The sequence below is a fragment of the Triticum urartu genome, chromosome 4A, assembly GCF_056163025.1.
Source record: "Triticum urartu cultivar PI428250 chromosome 4A, HENAU_Tu73, whole genome shotgun sequence".
Lineage (NCBI taxonomy): Eukaryota > Viridiplantae > Streptophyta > Magnoliopsida > Poales > Poaceae > Triticum > Triticum urartu.
In genome coordinates, this window is record NC_141876.1 from 67053886 (window position 1) to 67078131 (window position 24246).

The 24246-nt window shown below is 46.3% G+C and overlaps 1 pseudogene; it reads right to left on the reverse strand.

Moving 5' to 3' along the window:
- Nucleotides 1–11617, reverse strand: part of LOC147974819 (aspartic proteinase nepenthesin-2-like) — a 54587-nt pseudogene extending 42970 nt beyond the window's left edge.
- Between the last annotated feature and the right edge of the window lie 12629 nt (nucleotides 11618–24246).

Genomic DNA, 24246 nt, shown 5'->3' on the forward strand with positions numbered 1-24246 from the left:
GTTTGAATTTTACCTCTTGCCAATATTTTTACAAGATAACAGGAACATTTCCTTGGACTCATTTGAAAAGATTTTTAATGTTGATTATTTCTAAAGTGATTTCGAGGGTTTCAACTAACCTCAATTCAACTTTCAGAATTTAGACATGATGCATGGATGCTCTCTTATGCAACTATTGCAAACAATTCTAGGGCTGTGAAAACTCACCCCCACTAAACAAGAATCTCGTCCCGAGATTCAAGACATGAGGTAAGAAGACAGAGGGAACACAAAGTGGACATGATCTTCGTGATCCAATTGCCCTTCTCGGAGATGTTGATTCATTGCTACAATTGATCTTGACGTCTTTGCTTTCGAGATCTTCGTCCAACATGATGATGACGGAAAGAGACTCTACCGAAATCGATCTTCTCGAAGATCAACAACTCACGATCAACCTATGGGGTGAGATGTAGGAACATCTCTCAAGATTAGACACAAAACACATATCTAGAGGGATGGAGTGGAACAGATGTCGAGGGTTCACTAGGTAGACAAGAATTCCACACCTGAAAGGGTGGTGAACGGTTGTCAACGTAGCGAGGATTTGAGTTGCCATGATACCATAACGAGACACCTTAGGGAAGGTGGCTCGTAGAATTATCCCTTAAGTGGCAAAAAGAATTACTTTTGATACAGAGATCATTGAAACTCTCTATACCAGCCTAAGGAAAATCACAATTGATCATTTGAATGAATTCGAAATAATGGCATACTCAGATTGGAGAGGAAACTAGGGTTATAGGACAACTCGGCAACGGAAGGCACATTCCAATTGATACCGAGGATATAACCTAGTGACTGAGCGTGCTCTCAAGAACTTGAGCATTTCCGTATTCATCAAGGTTTTACCAACATCTGTGCCAAGGATCCTGGCAACACATCATACTACCATGATGAACGATGATGGAGGATGCAGATGCAAGGAGGACATCACTTTCTCAGATTTTTCCTTAGCAATGCCAAAGAAGAAAATCTGGATGATCGACCGAGAGACATTTAGCACTCCGCTTCTAATGTTCTCCTTGATGTACTAGGTACAACGGTCAATGCTTAAAAGCATCAACATGGCCATCAAGTAAAGGTCAGACTTCGGGAGCACAAAAATCCATAAGGAACAACTTGTGGAATAAGTCATACCGAATCCTCATGGAGAAGATGGTCGAATTGCTCATTCAAGATACTACCATAATAGATCTTCCGACTAGGTGTGTCGGCCGAAACATCAATCTCGTCGGGACCTACATCATAGATCTTGGAAATGTTCCAGCCATCATATCTGCCTGAGATTCAGATCTGGCTGGTAACATGATTTTTTTCAGACAACATGTCTAGAAAAGAAAGGTTGCAACACAAGTCGATGAGATAACGTTGCGAGACTCTCGGGAGATGAACTACGATAGCAAGCTCCAAAACATGAGCTGGTTCTGCTACACACATGTGAACATGTTGTCCAAGACAAGCATGACCACATAGTGGTCTTACAATAAAACACTCACCAAGAAATACTTAATGCTACGATCTGGGGAAAAAGAATACCTAATCATGAGGATCCTCCAGAATCTTTTCGACCTGATATATCGTATAACCCCTTGAGTGTTTTAATGAAACAAGGTATAATATTCATATTGTCCTCTGATAAAAATTGAACTTCAAAAAAGGAATTCTTTTGATTCAACCATCTCTTTCTCAACTCAGCAACTTGAAGTATTAATATTATATTTAGGATACCAAGAAAGCACATCAGATCATAATATATATCAATACCCTCTAATATATATCAATATTCCCCTTCTTTTTTCTATACAAAAAAAATCTATGCAAAAAAAAGATATAGTAAAGTAAGTGATTCCATAAATTTACGCAGTTGCCCAAGAATTCACTATATATTCTTAATCAACTATTTCTTATATGGAGAGAACGGCCCTCACAAATTGAAAATACTAATTTGTTAAGAATCAATCGAATTGAAGTCATAGTGTCATCGTTGGCTGATTTGATTTGACGATGCCCCACACTCAAATCAAGGTTTGGGGCAAGACGATAGGTCCAACAACTGATCACAGGGACCAACCGATGAAGAAATCATCTTTCTTCAACAACCACACGAACACAAGGATATCCCTTTGAAAATGAACTAAGTGGGACAAGCTTTCATCTTCCAACTCTCCAAGTTATTATTTAGCTTATCCAACTAGCTCAGGGGTACCTAACACAGATTCTTGGAGAAGGGGTGGTTACAAGGAACCAACTTGATCACGAGCTCAACATAGTGGTCAGGGAATAGCCTGGTGATACTTCCGAGAGGGTATTCAGAAAATCACGAACCACCGATATGTTACTAAGCTCTAGAACAATCTTGCTTTTCAGGGCAAGACGATGCGATCAAAAGAGAGAGGGATTGACACAATCCTAACTCATGGATCAAAGAGTGCACCAGAAATAAGGACTAGGTAGCACGATCAGTCTTAGGATGATGATTCAATAACCAACATGCTAAGGATGAAATTATTGTCCATTAGCTACCAAGCAACGGAGTTGCTAGTAGTATTCATTTCACACATCATAATTCACTCATCGTCATTCCGGTTGCAACAACATGGGGACCGAGGCGTGAAAAATGATGGCGAGAAGTACCACTGTATCAAGAGTTCATAGGATGGTGTGCAATTGCCATGATATTCTTGATATAAAGATGGTAATACTCCAAGGTAGAACAGAACAAAAACCGCATTGGCATTTTGATCTATGGAATACAACTACTTTGACCCAATCCTAGAAATGGATGAGGTACTGGAGTTTGTTTCTCCTAGTCATTCTGAACTAGAATGGCTTGACGGACCACAAGAATAATAGGCACCGATGAACGAATGCTCACATACTCTTGACTATCAATTGATAGATGAAGGTCGGAATATAACTGAAGGGGGACAACTCAAAGGAACATATAACTTTCTGAGTTGTGGATGCATAGATTAGTATGTCAAACGAGTTCAACATATTTCTTCCGGATAACCCATGCAGAAAGGTAGAACTGGCAGAATCACAATTATGAATGAAGAACTCATCAAGAGCACTCTGGTTGTGATCTTTTGGTGTAAAAGAACTTCTTCCATATTGGCTCATGGTATTGGAAGAACGATATACCACAGACCTCGAGGACTATCACAAGGTTACTAATATCTTAAGGGAATTAGCAAATACTAACAACATGAAATAGGGCGAATCTAGGGTTCAAAACCCAGGAGTAGAATACCTACTAACTAAATAACATCACGAGATGCTTTTGAGAATGGGGGCCAGAATCATCACACTGGGAACACCAAACATGGCTAGATTACTAAATCTAAGATACCTTAGTGTCATAATAAATCCTCCAACATACATGTTGAGGCAATAAAGTACCTCAACCCACAGATTAGTGTGCTTAACCTGGCCTAAAGGAACATCAAAACCAAAGGGAAAGGATTTTGCAAATGCATCAGAGTGTTTAGAAACCTGGGATGACTCGGACAACATAACAGATGTAATTGCTTAAAAGATTTGAGACAACCTGCAAAAATGGTGGCATAGCCACTCAACATCACAAACTCAAGGTTCTGAGGCGAGCTATGAACATATGGAAGTAGTAGGAACTGAAATGAGGCTTGAACTCAACAATCCTAGGAAACTATGGTTTAGTAACGCATCATCCTGAGAGATAGAAGAGAAGCCTAGTTATTAACCCCGTAGAAAAGATAAGATGACTCAGATCAGAAGGTCATGAGGATAAGGAGTAAAAAGAGCCTTACGTTCCCATCCACAATCAATTCCCTTATATAAGTAAAGCATTTCTAGACACAACTTCGACTAGCTTGGCTTGGTAATCCTACAGGCAGTCAGGCTATGATACCAAAGCTGTTAGGACCCCGATTCCAAGTCACATCGATCTAGCCGGTAACACCTCATATCACTTTGCGACCTCACACACGGTATTCCCAAGGGTGTCGCCTTACCATGGCCCGGGACCGTTTGCGCCTTTCGGCTCACGTATATGATAGTGTCGCTAGCATCCATATGACAGAGAACCCGGGCCGACATGACTAGTCGTGAACCCAAAGTGGCACTAACTTACGGAGACAGGCATGCATGAATCAACATCGAGCATGTCGGTCAGCAGCGTGCGAATCCGGGCTGTAGCACTGGGCTAACAGGACTCCGGTGAACCGGGCTGTAGCAGGCTAGGCAGGACTCCGGATGTCACCGCATGACATTTCCCCGAAGGGACAGACACAGGAACGAAGTGAATCACATGCCGGCCAATCAAGTGTTCCGGAGCAGTAGTGCTGGGCTAGCAGGACTCCGGTGATAGAGAACCCGGGCTATAGCGGACTACTGTGGCTCATGGAAGCACAAGACTACATTTCCCCATAAGAGAGGCTACCAAGGATAAACAACTAGGTAATCGTATCCCACACATACCAAGCATTTCAATCATACACACAATATGCTCGATATGTGTAAATACAACATGGCATCACAACAAAACTCTACGACTCAAAGTATTTATTCATTAGGCTCCGAGGAGCGAGATATGACAAACATGGGTCTCATGACCCAACATTCAGAGCATACAAGCAACAAGCACAGGTGGAAGCTTAACTTGTCTGAGTACAGACATCTACAAATGAAGAAGGCTGAGAAGCCTGACTATCTACCAGATCCTGCCGAGGGCACAAGATCGTAGCTGAGGTTTCAAGCTAAACGTCGAAGTCCACACAGAACTACTAGCGAGACTGACGTCTCTCTGCAAAACATAATATAGGCAAACGTGAGTACAAATGTACCCAGCAAGACTTACATCAGAACTAGCTACATATGCATCAGTATCAACAAAGGGGGGAGGTGGAGTTTGACTGCAGCAAGCCAGCTTTGACTCAATGGCTATCCTAAACTATGACTGCAAGTAACTCTTTTGAGGTGGCGCACACGAGTCCACATATTCACCATACCAATACACCACTATGGATCCGCTCCCGTCTCCCTACGAGAAGGCCATCCATAGCACTCACGCTTATCTTGCGCATTTTAGAGTATCCACTTTTACTTGTCTATGAACTATGCAAGGGGTCCAAGTTTCCATATCCGAGGAATCCGGCTATTCGAATAGATAATGATAACCCTGCAGGGGTGTACTTCTTCACACACGCTCTCGCCACTTACCACCATGTACACGTCGTGTACCTCGGCAACCTTCAAGCGGAAGCCTGGCGAGGGAGTCAGCTACGACCTGACTAACCACACAAGTCTCTCGTCCAGGTTTATCACCTATTCGGGTTCCATCCGCAAGGAGATCCGGCCGGGGTGTCGCTCACGGCCCCAAACGATGTGTGCAGGGTTCCCAAGCCCAACATCCTGGTGCCACTTGGTACACCGTGCCACTGTGCCTAGTCTATCCCAAGCCCACATGTACCGGGTGCCACTTGGTAGACTACTAACACTACCTACAAACACCAGAAACTAGTTGCAACTCCTGGACAGAGATCGAGTTGATTAATAAGCTGAGAGGGCCCGAGTTACCGGAACCCAATGTGTGGTAGTAACTGTTCATGGATCACAAACACAGAACTCAGTTCCTGAGAACGGCTACAATGAGACAACCCACCATGTACTCCTACTCATGCTAGTGGGTTTCATCTATTTACTGTGGCAATGACAGGTCATGCAGAGGAAAGGGGTTCAACTACCGCATCATGTAACAGTTGAATCGTTGTTGTCCTAATCCAGTAAAAGAGAGCAAGAGCGAGAGAGTGGGATTGTATCGGAATGAACAAGGGGGTTTTGCTTGCCTCACACTTCTGAAGAGGAACACACTTCATCGGTGTCATCATTCTCATCGTCGGTACACGTCTACCGAGAGGGGACAAACACCGGCAACTGAGAAAGAACACAATCAATGCAATGCCACAATATGATGCATGATCATGACATGGCAATATGATGTGATTTGAGCTAATGCATCTAGCTATGATTTAAATGAAGTTGGTTTGAATACATGATTCAAATTCCAACTCCATATATGATCATTTAAATGCCCTTTATTTGTTTTGTCCAAAACAGAGGACAAACATTGTTCAAACATGCATGAAAATGGTACAGATGGATTCCTTGAATTTTTCTGATAATTTTTCATATATAAATTATTTCATTCTGAGTTACGGTTGAATTTCTATGATTTTTGGAAGTTTTGGGCATTTTCTAAAAATAATAAATCATTTAAGATTTATTTAAAATCCCAAAAACAAATACTGCATCAGCATGACATTATGTTGAGGTCAGCAGGTCAACGGAGTCAGCCAGGTCAACCCTGACCTATGGGACCCACAGGTCAGTGACACAACAAACTAACTCTATTAGTTAGTGCTAAGTTAAATACTAACCTAACTTAATTAGGGCATGTGCCCACATGTCAGTGATACAGAGTTAGTTAGCGAGGTGATTAACCTCTAACAGTGGTAATTAGGACTAATTAAAACCTAAACTAACTCTAGTCAGAGGCCGGCCCCACATGTCATCGACACAGGGGGCCCAGTTGTGGTCAAAGTGGGTCAACCCCACCGGCGACTTGACGCCGGCGAGGCCAGTCACGGCGGCGAGCCTCGGGTTTGCGTTTCCGGCGACCAAATGCAATGTGGAGGGCATCTACGTGGAGCTGGCGAACGCACGCATCCAACTGGGCAAGTGGGAGCAGCTGGGGTGGCCGGAGCTCGCCGGAATAGAGCTCGCGGCGGCGGCCGGCGTGCGGATGTGCTCGGGGTCGGTGTTATACTGCACGGCAGGGGCCACGGAGGGGTGCTACGGGCACCTGGTGATGCGCTGAGCGCTATAACATGCTCAGTTGCGGCTCTAGGTGACGGTGGCCACGGCGGCGGCATGGTCGGCGGAGCCAAGCTCCCGGCCGCGACGGCAAAGGCGTTAGCGGAGGCAAAAGAGCCAGAGGAGAGGGGGGAATCGACGCGGAAGCTCACAAAGGTTGCAGTGGAGCGAACGGGGAGCTCGGAGGTGGCCGAAGCTGAGCACGGTGACGAGGGGGATCTCCGGCGACCGAACGGTGAGGAGGAGCTCGGTGGAGGCAGTGGAGCGCGTCTGGCGGCATGTGGCTCATCAAGGAGGTCGGGGCGTCGACGCGGAGCTCGCAGGAACTTCGAGGAGGCGAGGGGGAGGCGATAGCTATGCGGGCGACGGCAGCGAGCTCGCGGGCGAATCGGCCATGGCGGGAGAGGCGAGGGACAGAGCAAGGGGAGAGTGAGAGAGTCAGAGCGATCGGGATGACACCAAGGAAGTCGACTGTGGTGTCGAGCTGGCCTGGGGACACAGGCAGACGCCCTGGTGGCGTGGCACTCTCGGGCGCGTGCGCGTGCTCGTCCTTCTCGCTCGAGGAGGAGGACGACTGGCGTGGCCAGTCAGCTGGGCCGGCTAGAGGAGTTGGGCCAGGTAAGTGGGCTGCCAGGTAAACTCTCTCTCTCTCTCTTCTATTCTGTTTGTTTTGATTTGATCTGAATACCAAATCAATTTGAAACTTCATGAAAATAATTGTGTGAGCTAAATGGTCTTATCCAAAGCCACACAACAATTTTCAGAATTATTGAACATATATTTCTTATATAATAAATATATATCCAATTCAAATAGTTATTGAATTAATTTCAAATGCCCAAAATAAATATTTCTAAGACTCCAAAAATATTGGTTTGAATTTTACGTCTTGCCAATATTTTTATAGGATAACAGGAACATTTCCTTGGACTCATTTGAAAAGATTTTTAATGTTGATTATTTCTGAAGTGATTTCGAGGGTTTCAACTAACCTCAATTCAACTTTCAGAATTTAGACATGATGCATGGATGCTCTCTTATGCAACTATTGCAAACAATTCTAGGGTTGTGACAATATCAGCCAGGCCAGCCGTGGCCATAGACCAACTTAGGCCAAAAGCCTAAGCTTGGGGGAGTATGTATTTCTCACCGACATTACATTTATGTTCACACACACTCATTGCTAGATGTCGGTGTTCATACTTTTTCATTGTATCATTCATGCTAGTTTATCTCCTTTTATGCTTTCTTCTTGTGTGTTTGATAAACCTTAAGAAAAAACAAAAAAAATTAGTAGTATTTTACTTTCTTGCTATAGTAATAATTAAAAAGAAAACCCAAAAATATTTCCCGTTCTTATTTTGCTTGTAGGGAGCTTTCCCGTGTAAATAGTTTTATTTCTTTTCTTTTCTTTGGGGGTCAGGAGGAGAAGACCATGATTAAATTGTTGAAGTGGCTCTTATATGCTTTATTGTTGATTTAACCAAGAGCCCATATTGCTTTGTCTTCTCCTGTTTATTGAATGCTCGCAAATTCCAACTTAGTCCAATGCATGTGCACTCTTATTATTATTCACATCGTTCGGTCGTGCAAGTGAAAGGCAATTATGATGATATATGATGGACTAACTGAGATGAGAAAAGCTGGTATGAACTCGACCTCTTTTGTTTTTGTAAATATGACGAGTTCATCGTTCTTGATTCAGCTTGTTATGAATAAACATGTTCGCAATGACAATTAGAGATCATAGTTTCTTGTGCCATGCTTGATTAGCTATGAGTTATAATGGTTTACCTTGCGTGCCAACATGCTATTGAGATGGTTATGATGTGGTATGATGGGGTGGTATCCTCCTTTGAATGATTTAAGTGACTTGACTTGGCACATGTTCACGCATGTAGTTGAAACAAATCAACATAGCCTTCACGATATTTATGTTCATGGTGGATTATATCCTACTCATGATTGCATCCAATATTTATTAATTTTAATGCATGTACATGGCTGTTGTCGCTCTCTAGTTGGTCGCTTCCTAGTCTTTTGCTAGCCTTCACCTGTACTAAGCGGGAATACTGCTTGTGCATCCAATCCCTTAAACCCCAAAGTTATTCCAGATGAGTCCACTATACCTTCCTATATGCGGTATCTACCTGCCATTCCAAGTAAATTTGTATGTGCCAAACTCTAAACCTTCAAATAATCATCCTGTTTTGTATGCTCTAATAGCTCATGTATCAACTAGGCTGTCTGTATCTTCCATGCTAGGCGGGTTATTCTCAAGAGGAGTGGACTCAGCTCCTCACTCACGAGAAAATGGCTGGTCACCGGGATGCCCATTCCCATGCTTTATGCAAACTAAATCAAAATAATTGCAAAACAAAACTCCCCATGGGACTGTTGTTAGTTGGAGGCACTCGTTGTTTCGAGCAAGCCATGGATTGATGTTTGTTGGTGGAGGGGGAGTATAAACTTTACCATTCTATTTGGGAACCGCCTATAATGTGTGTAGCATGGAAGATATCGCCATCTCTTGGTTGTTATGTTGACAATGAAAGTATACCGCTCAAAATATTATTCACCTCTATTTCAAAACCGAGCTCTGCCACCTCTACAAATCCCTGCTTGCCTCTGCGAAGGGCCTATGTATTTACTTTTATGTTGAGTCATCACCCTCTTATTAAAAGCACTAGCTGGAGAGCGCAGCTGCCATTTGCATTCATCACTGTTAATTTATATTGGCTATGACTATGATTGGATCTCTTTTACCATGAATTACAATGTCTAGTCAGTCCTTGATCTTTAAAGGTGCTATGCATTTATGTTTTGCGGTCTCAGAAAGGGCTAGCGAGATACCATCTTGTTATATCATATTATGATTGTTTTGAGAAAGTGTTGTCATCCGAGATTTATTATTATGGCTTGCTAGTTGATTATGCTATTGATATGGGTAATCATGAGACATGAGAATTATTGCAAATGTGGTTAGTTATAATCTTTGCTGAAAACTTGAATGCTAGCTTGACATATTTATATCAACAAGAGCAAACAGAGTTTGTAAAAGATTTTCTTTATTTCTTTCAGTTTGTCAACTGAATTGCTTGAGGACAAGCAAGGGTTTAAGCTTGGGGGAGTTGATACATCTCCGTCGTATCTACTTTCCCAAACACTTTTGCCCTTGTTTTGGACTCTAACTTGTATGATTTGAATGGAACTAACCCGGACTGACGTTGTTTTTAGCAGAATCGCCATGATGTTGTTTTATGTGCAGAAAACAAAAGTTCTCGGAATGACCTGAAACTCCACGGAATATCTTACAATAAATAATAAAAATCCTCGCCAAAGATGAAGACCAGGGGGCCCACACCCTGTCCACGAGGGTGGGGGCGCCCCCCCTAGGGCGTGCCCCCCTACCTTGTGGCCCCCCTGGAGACCTCCCGACTCCAACTCCAACTCTATATATCTGCATTCGGGGAGAAAAAAATAGGAGAGAAGATTTCATCGCGTTTTATAATACGGAGCCGCCGCCAAGCCCTAAAACCTCTCGGGAGGGCTGATCTGGAGTCCGTTCGGAGCTCCAGAGAGGGGGATTCGTCGCCGTCGTCATCATCAACCATCCTCCATCACCAATTTCATGATGCTCACCGCCGTGCGTGAGTAATTCCATCGTAGGCTTGCTGGACGGTGATGGGTTGGATGAGATTTATCATGTAATCAAGTTAGTTTTATTAGGGCTTGATCCCTAGTATCCACTATGTTCTGAGATTGATGTTGCTATGACTTTGCTATGCTTAATGCTTGTCACTAGGGCCCGAGTGCCATGATTTCAGATCTGAACCTATTATGTTTTCATCAATATACGAGAGTTCTTGATCCTATCTTGCAAGTCTATAGTCACCTATTATGTGTTATGATCCGTTAACCCCGAAATGACAATAATCGGGATACTTACCGGTGATGACCGTAGTTTGAGGAGTTCATGTATTCACTATGTGCCAATGCTTTGTTCCGGTTCTCTATTAAAAGGAGGCCTTAATATCCCTTAGTTTCCATTAGGACCCCGCTGCCACGGGAGGGTAGGACAAAAGATGTCATGCAAGTTCTTTTCCATAAGCATGTATGACTATATTCGGAATACATGCCTACATTACATTGATGAATTGGAGCTAGTTCTGTGTCGCCCTATGTTATGACTGTTACATGATGAACCGCATCCGGCATAATTATACATCACTGATCCATTGCCTACGAGCTTTCCATATACTGGTTTACGCTTATTTACTTTCCCGTTGCTATTGTTACAATCACTACATAATACCAAAAATTTTACTTTGCTTTCATTACTATTTTGTTATTGTTATCAACACTATTGTATTACTTTGCTACTAAACACTTTGCTGCAGATACTAAGTTTCCGGGTGTGGTTGAATTGACAACTCAGCTGCTAATACTTGAGAATATTCTTTGGCTCCGCATTGTGTCGAATCAATAAATTTGGGTTGAATAATCTACCCTCGAAAGCTGTTGCGATCCCCTATACTTGTGGGTTATCACTCGCGAAGGTGCGCTCGCTGTTGAAGTGCTTGGCCGAGTGCGCGCACCCGAAGATGAATTCCTTCATGGACTCTGGCCCCATAGTGAGGTTGTCCAAGGCCACGAAGCCGTGCACCGATATGTCATGCTCGCCGGATAGGTGTAAGGCGCACTGCTGCCCAGCGGGCTCCATGGGGTACGGCGGGTGGCAAATCTGGCTCGTGCCGGCAACCTGTTGGAAGGTGGACGAGGCCTTTGGTTCGAACAGGGGGGGCGCATTGTGGCTGCTTGGGATTGCAGGGCTTGCACTGCAGCCACATCAGGCTACCTAAGGCATTGAGCTTGAGGTTGTAGTCATGTCGGCCTGTGCCCGAGCCCAAGCCAATGACCACGCTGAAGGCCATATCGATCAGTGTCGGTGTCAAAACTGGCGGATCTCGGGTAGGGGGTCCCGAACTGTGCGTCTAGGATCGATGGTAACAGGAGATGGGGGACACAATGTTTACCCAGGTTCGGGCCCTCTCTATGGAGGTAATACCCTACTTCCTGCTTGATTGATCTTGATGAATATGAGTATTACAAGAGTTGATCTACCACGAGATCGTAATGGCTAAACCCTAAAAGTCTAGCTTGTCTGACTATGATTATGAGGATATATGTCTACGGACCTAACCCTTTGGTTTATATAAACACTGGGGGGATCTAGGGTTACATAAGGTCGGTTACAGAGAAATGAATCTTCATATTTGGTCGCCAAGCTTGCCTTACACGCTAAGGAGAGTCCCATCCGGACACGGGTAGAGTCTTCGGTCTTTGTATCTTCACGACCCATCAGTCCGGCCCATATCCAATAGGTTGGACGCCCGAGGACCCCTTAGTCCAGGACTTCCTCAGTAGCCCCCGAACCATACTTCAATGATGAGGTGTCCGGTGTGCAGATAGTCTTCGACATTGCAAGGCGGGTTCCTCCTCCTATGACTTTAAAGTGATGTATTCGGCTTTCCATTTAATGTCATACCCCTCAGCTTCCGCGCCTTCCTAACTTTAGCTTCCACGTGTCGAGTGACTACAAGAGGTCGGGGTATATTTACGTATACCACCCTGACCGTACCAGAAAGGTGCCTGCTACCTCTTAAGCACTGCGTTGGTTTTCCCTTGAAGAAGAAAGGGTGATGCAGCAAAGCAGCGTAAGTATTTCCCTCAGTTTTTGAGAACCAAGGTATCAATCCAGTAGGAGTCCACGCATGAGTCCCTCGCACCTACACAAACAAATAAACTCCGTGCAACCAACGCGATAAAGGGGTTGTCAATCCCTTCACGGTCACTTACGAAAGTGAGATCTGATAGATATGATAAGATAATATTTTTGGTATTTTTATGATAAAGAGAAATAAAGGTGCAAGTAAAATAAATGGCAAAGGAAATAACTGAGTATTGGAAGATTAATATGATGGAAAATAGACCCGGCGGCCATAGATTTCACTAGTGGCTTCTCTCGAGAGCATAAGTATTACGGTGGGTGAACAAATTACTGTTAAGCAATTGACAGAATTGAGCATAGTTATGAGAATATCTAGGTATGATCATGTATATAGGCATCACGTCCGAGACAAGTAGACCGACTCCTACCTGCATCTACTACTATTACTCCAGACATCGACCGCTATCCAGCATGCATCTAGAGTATTAAGTTCAATAGAACATAGTAACACTTTAAGCAAGATGACATGATGTAGAGGGATAGTTTCATACAATATGATATAAACCCCATCTTGTTATCCTCGATGCAACAATACAATACGTGCCTTGCTACCCTGCTGTCACTGGGAAAGGACACCGCAAGATTGAACCCAAAGCTAAGCACTTCTCCCATTGCAAGAAAGATCAATCTAGTAGGCCAAACCAAACTGATAATTCGAAGAGACTTGCAAAGATAACCAATCAAACATAAAAGAATTCAGAGAAGATTTAAATATTGTTCATAGATAAACTTGATCATAAACCCACAATTCATCGGTCTCAACAAACACACCGCAAAAGAAGATTACATCGAATAGATCTCCACAAGAGAGGGGGAGAACTTTGTATTGAGATCCAAAAAGAGAGAATAAGCCATCTAGCTAATAGCTATGGACCCGAAGGTCTGAAGTAAACTACTCACACTTCATCGGAGAGGCTATGGCGTTGATGTAGAAGCCCTCCGTGATCGATACCCCCTCCAGCGGAGCTCCGGAAAAGGCCCCAAGAAGGGATCTCGTGGATACAAAAAGTTACGGTGGTGGAATTAGGGTTTTGGCTCCGTATCTGGTAGTTTGGGGTACGTAGGTATATATAGGAGGAAGGAGTACATCGGTGGAGCAATGTGGCCCCCACGAGGGTGGAGGGCGCACCTGGGGGGGTAGGCGCGCCCCCTACCTCGTGCCTTCCTGGTTGATGTCTTGACGTAGGGTCCAAGTCCTCTGGATCACATTTATTCCGAAAATCACGTTCCCGAAGGTTTCATTCTGTTTGGACTCCGTTTGATATTCTTTTTCTACGAAACTCTGAAATAGGCAAAAAAAACAACAATTCTGGGCTGGGCCTCCGGTTAATAGGTTAGTCCCAAAAATAATATAAAAATGTATAATAAAGCCCAATAATGTCCAAAACAGGATATAATATAGCATGGAACAATTAAAAAATTATAGATACGTTGGAGACGTATCAGTGCCTATTTAAAAAGAATAGATCTCAGATCCATTCCAAATCCCACGGAAAAAATCCTCAGAGCTTGCGGAGCAGAACCACCCCAACATGGCTAGCACTCCCAGCTCTTCCTCTCGTCCCCACAACTCCGAAAAGGGTGATTGGGAGAGATGTTCTGTATCTCACAGTCAGCTGGTGAAGCTGCAAACACAGGGCTTTCTTCCTCCCACAGATTTGGTTCCCGTACGAGCAGGGATGACATCCTTCAATGGCGGGGCTCAAGCGGAGAACTTCCCCAATCCGTCCAGGGGGAACGAGTATGCTTCGTCCCCTTCTTGTCAAGAGGTGTCAGATTTCCAATCCATCCCTTCCTCCGAGGTCTGCTGGAGTATTATGGCCTCCAACTGCTCAGTCTCACTCCCGCCTCCATCCTGCATTTTGCGGGTTATGTTGCTCTATGCGAGCTATTCCTGGGCTGCGAGGCCCATTTCGATTTATGGAGAAGACTGTTCCGCCTCATCCTCGTAATCAAGGAGGGTCAATATTCGAAGTGGGTGGAGCCAAAGTGTGGCGTACAGCCGGAACCGGATACCTGTCCGGCACGCCGAAGAAGGCTTCCGAAGAGTGGCCTTCTGAATTGTTCTATATTGACGATGCCGCTCTTCCCGACCCAGTCCGAATGGGCCTTCCCGAATTTTCAAGTGCTCCGTTGAAGAAACACCATAGCTGGCGTCCTCGGAGCCTCGAGGAAGAGGATAGCGCAGAGGTCAGTCAGCTGCTGGGCAAGATTAAGATGCTTGCCCAGTCCAGATTGTCAATAGTCGAGGTAATGGCGATCTCCATAGTGCGGAGGGTCCAACCACTCCAATACAGAGGGCTACCCATGTGGCACTACAATGGGGAAGACGACGCCTCACGCTGCGGTCGGAAGGGCCCAAAGACCCCCGCCACTCTGGCCAAAATATTGGCTGGACTATATAAAGGGGAGAAGGAGGAGTTCACCCGTCTCCAATGTCGAGACAGATTTTCCAGGTATAATCCTCCTAGCTGGGTAAGCTCTAACCCCACTATTTTACTCCTCTCCCTGAATTATTTTTGACGGGCAGTATCCTATCCACTCATAACAGGAAAGGCGAAAGGCTGTCGAGGGGATCCATGACCCTGCCCCTCAGCCGGAGGGTCACAACCGGGATCTTGACCCCGGATATGAACAAGATCTGGACATATTTGTGGAGCTTGAGGATGGAATATTCTATGAGACGAGCTATGATGGTACGGAAGTACCTATCATCGCCGATTACCCCAGCCTCCTTCCTGCTTCGCATGTAAGTAATTTAAAAGGCACTTTCTTAGAAAGAGTTACTTACTATGCCTCACCCACCTCACTATTCCGTGTTCCAAAGGGGAGGCCCTCGGCACCGCAACATGCAACAGAAGCGTCTCCGAGGAGAGAAGCGCCCGCGCCTAGCACATCTTCGAAGAGGATGGCAAATGATAACACGGCAGAACCCTCGTCAAAGAGGTAAGGCTTTTCTTTTCAAGAATACCCTTTCTGATCGCCACATCAAATTGTGATGCCATTCGCCGCATTCTATCAGGAAAAGTATCCGCTGGATTGTGTCCGAGGATCCGGCCGGACGCGCCTCCACTAGTCAGGTTCCGGACCCTGCCCAAAGGACGGGGGCTGACACGGGAGTGTTGACGGACTGTCCTTCCACATAGGATTCGGACGACATGTCCGTCACGAACTCTGAACTGGAAAGCGCTATGAATCATCATCGTCGGAGGGCCGTTCTTCATGACCCCGGTTTTCAAAAGAGGCATTTGATGCCTTTAGCTCGGCCGATGCGTACATCCGAGCTGCTCGGGATGGGCTTGTCAGAGCCACAGACCAGCATCTAAAAGATATGTGGGTAATCATAGATTTAATAATCATACACCAGTAGCCCCCGAGACTTAAAGTAGTTGATACAACTAATTTAAGGATCAATGTATAACTAGGTGCTTATGGAGAAGAACAACCTGTTATCTCAGGAACTAGAAAAGTGTCGGACCCAACTAACTGCTGCCAATGCCAAACTGGAGAAATCCAAGAAGGCATCTCCTGGTAATGTTTCCCTCCATCGGGAAAACATAACGGTATACAAATATGCTAACACGGTTGCTTACCTCTTAATAGGATCATTAGATCAACTGCAAGAGCAACTGGAAGCCACTCAAAGCGGAGAACGAGGAGCCAAAAAACTGCTAGCCACGGGCGAGCATGTGCTAACAAAAGTCGTTATGGAGAAAAACAAGCTCCGGGATTCGAATACCCAACTGGGCGAGGAACTAAAAGATGTACGGGCCCAGCTGGCAGACTCCGTAAAGGAGAATAAAAGGGTGCGAGACGGCATATTCAGTATGTGGTCGAACTTATCTTCGAATAATTCGGAGATAGAAGGGGCTGATAGAGTTATGTCTACAGGTATGCTGACCGGTCGTCCCGAAGAGGAGATGTCTGGATCTTTGAGCGATCTGCTACAAGAGTTGTCGCAGGCGCATGAGCAAGCTCGGCAGGCGATGCAAAGTGTTGCCAAGGCCCTATGGCCATCCGCCTCCCCTCCGGGAAATATGGAGGAGCTTATACATCTATTCAAGGGAGCGCGGCGGCGCTTTCGACTATGGAAGATATCGGCCTGTCGGGAAGGTGCACGGGAAGCCTGGGCCATGGTGAAAACACGGTATACCAAGCTTGATCCGAATCATATGGCTTGGGTCGGACCTCTAGGGTCAGATGGACAAGAAGTTCCCGTTAATTTGGTATATGACCAAGTAGAAGTAGCCACCAAGTATTCCCAGCAGGATTGTAAGTTAGACCACCTGCTGGACGGCACAGAGGAGAAATTGTTTGAGTCCTAGTGATTATGTACTTTCCTTGACATATGTGACTCTAGCTGAATTGTAAAAACGATTGTCATGGCAGACCTTTTCGCTTCGACCTCTGGACCCGAAGGTGCGGAGTGTTTCCGAATACCTGAGCGGTAAAATAGACCGGAGTATTTTCAGGTTGTGAAGCAAGTATATTTTATATTGCTTCATTTTTCCTGAAACTTTACCAGAGCATTCTCCTACCCAAATAACTTCTCTCCACAAAATGTGGCACCATTTAACCTAGCGAATATTTCTCCAAAAAGTTTGCAAGTTTCTGGACACAGGGAATAGCTGTGAAGAAAGTACCATTTTGGTAAAACCAATTGGTATGAAATTTTTACAGCACCTTTGTCTGGCAAATCATTAAGCCTTGCCAAATTTGAGCTCAAGTGGCATCACCATGTGAGTGCATCATCCAAATCTCATTTCTGGAGCAGTTTATGTGGTTGTTAAGAAACTACATTAAATCTTGGCCTTAATCTTCTTAAAGTTACCAGGGTGAAAGTCCTTCTTTACCTAAACCTCGCAGAAAACTCCTTTGCTTCCAAACTCCTTCCTGTTGATCAGTAGTGCTCGGTCAGGTTTACTGCAGTAAACTTCAGGTGGTGACAACCATTTAACCATGTCACTTTTCACTGATCTACCACCGTAGTTGAGACCTCCACTGGATGGACTACGCACTAGACAACCTGTTCCAACCCCTCTCCCCCACTACATGCCATTGCACGCGGTGACCACGTTAATGGCAAGCCTGTGCGCGCGCTCTGCTGCAGTTGGCCGCGCCCAGGATGGATTCTTGCTCGGGCCCCTCCTCCGCTCGGCGTCTCAGCAAGCACGGGCATGTCCCCTAGCTTCCTCTCGTCGTCGCTGTTCTCCTGGACCCCTCTCTCCCTCCGTCCGCTCCCTCACCGACGCAAGCCGCCGCGCGTCCACGGGCGAATAGTGGCAGTTTGGCTCTGTTCGTCGCCGTCGTCTTCCTCCCCGTGCTCCGTTGGCCTCCTCTACCTTGTGAGAGCCTCCGCTGCTCCTCCCCGTCGTCTACCCCTGAGCTCATGCGCGCACACACGCGTCCGCGGCGATGCCAGCTCGCCCCCTCCTCTACTGCCTATATAAGCCCACCCCGAGGCCTCTCGACCTCACTCACTCCCAGCAACCTCCCCGACCCATCCGTTCGACTCCAGAGCCCCTCATCGCCTCGGTTGGCCGCCATGGCCGCCGCGGCCACGCTCCCCGATTGGCTCAAGCCGGAGCCCCTCTCCTCATTCCTCCTCCACCAGAAGCTCAACCAGACCCCAGTGAACCTCTCCCATCCCTCTTTTCCTCGCCAGAGCCGCGGTGGCCACGCGCCCAAGTTTCGGCCGCCGCCCTCATTCTTGGTCGCCACAAGCCACCGTCGTTCCGCTCAGTCCTGGCGCTGCTGCGGGGTGCAGACAGGTGCGGCACGACTTGCCACACTCGCTGGTGCCCTCACTTCGGCGGGAGGTGGCCGGACATGGCTGGGCCGGTGCCGGCCTCGCTACTGCCTCCTCTGCCCTGCGGGCGCGCGTCGGGCGAGAGGAAGGAGATGAGGCCACTCCCTACCAGCTGGCCGTGGACCCCGCGGTCCCACCTGGTAGTGGCTCAAGCCGCTGCCCCGCCTCTGCTGACTAGGATAAGTGGAAGCGTATTCCACTGGAATACGTCTTCCCTATCCGAAAGCGTACTCGGGCTCTGTCGCGGTCCAGTTTACGCTTTCTCAGTCGGAAAGCGTATTCTGTCAAAAGGCGCTTTCGATTTTCTCTCAGGGGCCTGTTTGTGGATATATTTTATAGATAGGTCCCTGGCAGTCAAACACTCATATCTTTTTACTGCCAACTCCAAATGAGGTGATTCCAAAGTCCACTTCTTCGTTTCGTCGAGCCTGTTCTGATGGAATCACTTTCACCATGTTTTGAAATTCTGAAAATGACCATTTTCCCTTGCGCTTAATCAGCCCCCTCCAGGAGAGAATGTTTTCCAGCGATTCTTTCCGCGAGCTTCTCGCACTTTCTCCCAGTGATTTCTTCCACCCCAGGCAAGCCACACCCTCCATTTGCATGATTGCAATACAGTGACATGGTTTAAAGTATTTGAACTTGTTTAAAATATTGCTTTAGCTATGTATGATTTGTTCATGGCAATTCTCGGAGTATTGTGTTGATCTTGATTTTGCCATGATATTGCTTGGAGTTCTAGGACTTATATTTCGATGATTATGTGGGTGACATGTTGCCTTTGGATTCTTAGTGGCGATTATGATTATTTTCATGATGGTATCTGGTATTATTTTGGAGTATTACTTTGGATATCATGTTGCCTTTGGATTATTAGTGGCTAGTTTCATCATGATGCTAGTTGATATTATGTTTTGAAGTATGATGTTGGAGATGATGCTTGCATGTGGATCATAGTTGGATAGTTAGTTCTTGATATTTGAGTAGTAGTCTTATCATTCTTGGATTCATGATAGTAGTGTTAAACTGTCCTCGGAGTATGTTGATATGACGATATTAAGCTTTGGGTTAATTGTTGGATAGTGCCATGACTTGGATTATAGGTTGATAGATGATATCGGAGTATCAGTCATTACTATTGTATTTTGGGGATAAATTCCGTCATTAAGTTGGTCAGGTGCCACCGAATCGGGCTTTTCCAGTGCAACCACATTTGCCTTTATGGGAAGGCCCTAATGCGGTCTATTGTCGTGCCTCTCGTCGGTGCCTCCAATGAGGGAAGGTTATGGGTGTGCGGTACCCTGGCCCGGTAAGCAGACATAACCTTGTGTGCCCGTTGTTGTTGTTATGTGCATGGTCCCCGTGAGGGACATTTTGGCCACGACGGTGGTCGTTGTGTCTTTGGTAGACACGGGGCCACCCAGGACTAGCCCAGTGGGGAGTGAGTCATAGTGGCCGTGAGAGTGTCATGGCGGTAGATCGGTTTTGTCGGAACGCCATTGGTCCACCCGAATGGGACTGCGAGGCCATGGTTTCCGTAGTGTGGGTACAGTGCGCTACCTCTGCAGAGTGTGTTTATTTAAATCTATCGATAGTCGCATCCTCGGTCATGGGCAAGGGTTCGTACTAGGTCACACCGTTCGATCAACACTCACATGACGGAATGACTTATAGGTGATTTATATGTTAATATGTTGAGCAGTACAGATTGGCAGGATGTTGATGATGACATTTGAGACAAAGTGTTGGTCGTGGTAGTGATCGCCGGAAGGATCACATTTGAGACCAAGTGTTGGTCGTGGTAGTGATCGCCGGAAGGATCACGTTTGAGACCAAGTGTTGGTCGTGGTAGTGATCGCCGGAATGATCACTGTTTGGTTTGGATCACGAGGTGATTGAGATGGTATATTGCTTGGTTGGTTAGCCAAGAGATATATGGGTATGAAGATCTAAGATGGTGATTTATTAGTATTATATCAGTTTCATATCATGCTTAGTAGTTGCTTCATCATGATAGTTGTTAATTAATTAACCTATTAATGTTGTGCTATTGACTTGCCTTGATGTTTATGGTTGTTGTGAGCTTGCAAGTACATTCAATGTACTGACCTGGCGTGTCATGCCAGATTGCAGGTGAGGGAGTCCTGGATTAGGGGGTATCCGGACGGCCGGATTATATCCTTTGGCCGGACTGTTGGACTATGAAGATACAAGATTGAAGACTTCGTCCCGTGTCCGGATGGGACTCTCCTTGGCATGGAAGGCAAGCTTGGCAATACGGATATGTAGATCTCCTTCCTTGTAACCGACTCTGTGTAACCCTAGCCCCCTCCGGTGTCTATATAAACCGGAGGGTTTTAGTCCGTAGGACAACATACAATCGTACCATAGGCTAGCTTCTAGGGTTTAGCCTCTCTGATCTCGTGGTAGATCAACTCTTGTACTACTCATATTATCAAGAATAATCAAGCAGGACGTAGGGTTTTACCTCCATCAAGAGGGCTCGAACCTGGGTAAAACATCGTGTCCCCTGCCTCCTGTTACCATCCGCCTTAGACGCACAGTTCGGGACCCCCTACCTGAGATCTGCCGGTTTTGACACCGACATTGGTGCTTTCATTGAGAGTTCCACTGTGCCGTCGCCGTAAGGAAGGATGCCTCGTCTCGTTGTTAAAAACAACATTACCGCCGGGGGAGCCCTGGCTGTCGGCCAAACTCTCCGGCTAGGCAGTTTCATCATGACCGCCCGTTCGGCTGCTGCACCAACGATGACTTCTCGGGTCATCAAAAACAACCTCCACGTCGGCTCGAAATTCGCCGAGCAGATGGATCCAATGGAGCTCTCTTCCCTAAACGAGCTCTTGGATCGCATCGCCGCCTTGGGAGTCGCTATGGACTATGATCGGATTGGGCTTAAACCCGATCAAAGGGAGATTAACTCTCCACCGGTCACCCATCATATTGCGGTGGTGGAGGAACAATGCGGCGATTCTTCCTCTATCTTGAGGACTAACTATGTCCGGATTCCTGAGCTCTTCGAGCCGAATACCCGTTTACGGGAGGACATCACCCAAGCCCTGAACCTAGAGTCAGGCAGCGGGCCAGACTCATCGGGCAACATCCCGGAATCTGAACTTCCAAGATTGGAAACACTTTGGCCCCTGGGTCTTAGATCGGGTAAGGGTTCGGACTCAAATACACCCACCCACCCAGACATAAACGATCTTTCCCACATCAGGCAAGAGCCCCATGAAACAGTACATCATTATTGGGCCAGATTCCTCCTTGTGATGAACAAGGTTAAGGATTGCTGCGAGGAAGACGCAGTCTCATTTTTCTGCAATAACTGCACGGACAAGGAAATCCTTAACGCCACAAGTCAGCGTGACATATCATGCTTCGCCGACTTGGCATCCATAGTACGAAATTTTGGGATAATCCGGCTCCGAATATACACCCAGTCCGAAGTAAAAGGGTGCACTATCATAAGACACCCGAGTTAATTACAAAGAAGCAAAAAAAACCTCTACAGGGCGTGGAACCGTATTGGAGGGATGGCTCAACGGACCCTGCAAAATTCATAGTACAGCGGATGCCATACCAACACACAGCCTTAGAGCATGTTGGATACTCCGGCAGGTGGACAAAAGCGGCGAGGATCTTCTCATCCCAGATGCCACAGAGCACCATCCCAGGGATAACAATACGGTATTAACAGTCTTTGAGACCTTCGCATCAAATAATAGGCGCAAGCGAACACTCCGCAACATTGCCGAAATCTGCCACATGGCAGCAATAAATCCATGGAGTGACACGGCTATTACCTTCAATGCGAGTGACGAACCTAAATTCCGAACAGCCCGAGCACCAGTTGCACTGGTCCTCAGTCCAATTGTGGACGGCTTTCGACTCACCAAAGTACTCATGGACGGCGGCAGTGGATTAAACCTCATATATGACGAAACTCTTCAAAAAATGGAAATAGACTGGAACCGCATTGAGCAAAGTAGCACAACCTTCAGAGGAATCATCCCCAGTCGGGAAGCACGCTGTGCTGGGAAAATCACACTAGATGTGGTATTCGGCATGGCGGAGAACTATAGGTCCGAAGAAATTACATTCCAAGTGGCCATGTTCAGTAGTGGATACCACGCCCTTTTAGGGCGGGAGGCGTTCACGATCTTCCAAGCCATACCCCATTATGGGTACATGAAGCTCAAAATGCCCAGGCCCAACGGAATCATCACTCTCGCTAGTGATCTGGACACAGCACTCCGCGCCGAAAACAAAACAACCGCATTGGCCCTCGAGGCATTATCCAAAGCCCTTTCGGCCGAGGAATTAACTATGCTACGCTCCACAGTGGACAGGGACGACGTGATACTTGACAAGAGATCCAAGTCCACCTCTTTTAAACCAGCGGATGAAATAGTCAAATTCCAAGTCCACCCAACGGACCCTACAAAAACAGCCTCCATCGGGGCACAGTTAAACCCCGCCGTGGACGCAACACTACGAGAGTTCCTGCGCGAGAATTGGGACATATTCGCCTCGCACCCCTCAGACATGCCAGGAATCCCACGCAGGCTGGCTGAGCACATCCTCAATGTTCTAAAGGGATTCAAGCCGGTCAAGCAGACTCTTCGGCGTTTCTCTGAACCTAAGAGACAAGCTATGGGAGAATAACTAGCCAAGTTATTAGAGGCCGGATTCAGTAGAGAAATAAAACACCCAGACTGTCTAGCAAACTTGGTGATGGTACCAAAGAAGGACAAATCCTGGCGCATGTGTGTCTATTTTAAGGACCTCAACAAGGCCTGCCCAAAGGATCCCTTCCCCCTCCCCCGCATTGATCAAATTATCGATGCTACCGCAGGACACGAGTCATTGTGTTTCCTCGACGCATACTCCGGCTACCACCAAATCAAGATGGTGGAGTCCGACCAAGCCGCAACGGCATTTATCACACCATACGGCCCCTTCTGTTTCAACACAATGCCTTTCGGGCTCAAAAACACCGGCGCAACATATCAGTGCATGATTCAGACATGTCTGGAGAAACAGATCGACAAAACAGTAGAGGCATACGTAGATGATGTGGTCGTCAAAACCAAGCACGTCGAATCTCTAATAGACGACTTGAGGCTCATATTCGACAACCTCCGAAAATACGGCATCAACCTCAATCCGGAAAAATGCGTTTTTGGCGTACCGGCCGGAAAGCTCCTGGGATTCATTGTCTCCAGTAGAGGAATTGAAGCTAATCCGGCCAAAATCCGAGCTCTGTCACGGTTGGCTACCCCAACAGACCTCAAACAAATCCAAAAATTAACTGGATGTGTGGTGGCTCTAAGCCGCTTTATCTCCCGCTTATGAGAAAAGGCATTACCCCTTTATCGCCTCCTTCGGTGCACCGAACACTTCGAGTGGACGGACGCTGCCACAGCCGGATTGGAAGAAATAAAAGCCATATTAGCAACCAACCCAATCCTGGCCACACCAAACATCGACGAACCAATGCTGTTGTACATTGCGGCAACTCATCAGGTTGTAAGCGCGGTGCTCGTCATCAAACGAGAAGCGAACGGACATAAATTCCCCCTTCAAAAGCCGGTATATTATGTGTCCACTGTCTTCACTCCATGCAAGTCACGGTACCCACATTATCAAAAGACTAGTACAAATGCCCGTGCGATGCAACGGGCCAAAAAAATCGCAAAATCTGCTTTGTGTGTGCCGTTACACAACAATT